The sequence below is a fragment of the Acinonyx jubatus genome, chromosome E2 (assembly GCF_027475565.1).
Source record: "Acinonyx jubatus isolate Ajub_Pintada_27869175 chromosome E2, VMU_Ajub_asm_v1.0, whole genome shotgun sequence".
Classification (NCBI taxonomy): domain Eukaryota; kingdom Metazoa; phylum Chordata; class Mammalia; order Carnivora; family Felidae; genus Acinonyx; species Acinonyx jubatus.
The window spans coordinates 27,188,331-27,188,777 of NC_069396.1; positions in this window are offsets into that span (position 1 = coordinate 27,188,331).

The following is a 447-nucleotide window of genomic DNA, read 5'->3' on the forward strand; positions in this document are numbered from 1 at the left end:
CTGGCACCTTGATCTTGGATTTCCTAGCCTCCAGAACGTGAGAAACAAGTATCTGTTGTTAAGTCCCAGTCTGTGGTATTTTGTTACTGTAACCTGAGAAGACCAAAACAACCGTTAACCAGACTTGCAAAGGGAGCTCAGCCAGTGTATAAACAGAAAATTATTAATGCTAAAGAACGGATCACTGAAATAATTAGTGACAGAAAATAGCAGCCCAGGGAGTAACGGTCAGGGGCAAGGCCACTGTCACCCACACTTACTGAAGTGAAGCACGGGCCCAGAGAGGCAGAGCTGCCGTAATTACCCATTAGCACTAGGCCACACCAGGACCAGAACCCAGGTCTCCTGGACGCCAGCCTCAAGCCTTTTCCACAACACTTCTGTCTCCCTCTGAGGTCTCGGATACCCACTGTGGCCTAGATGGAAACCAACTGCACAACAAGAAAC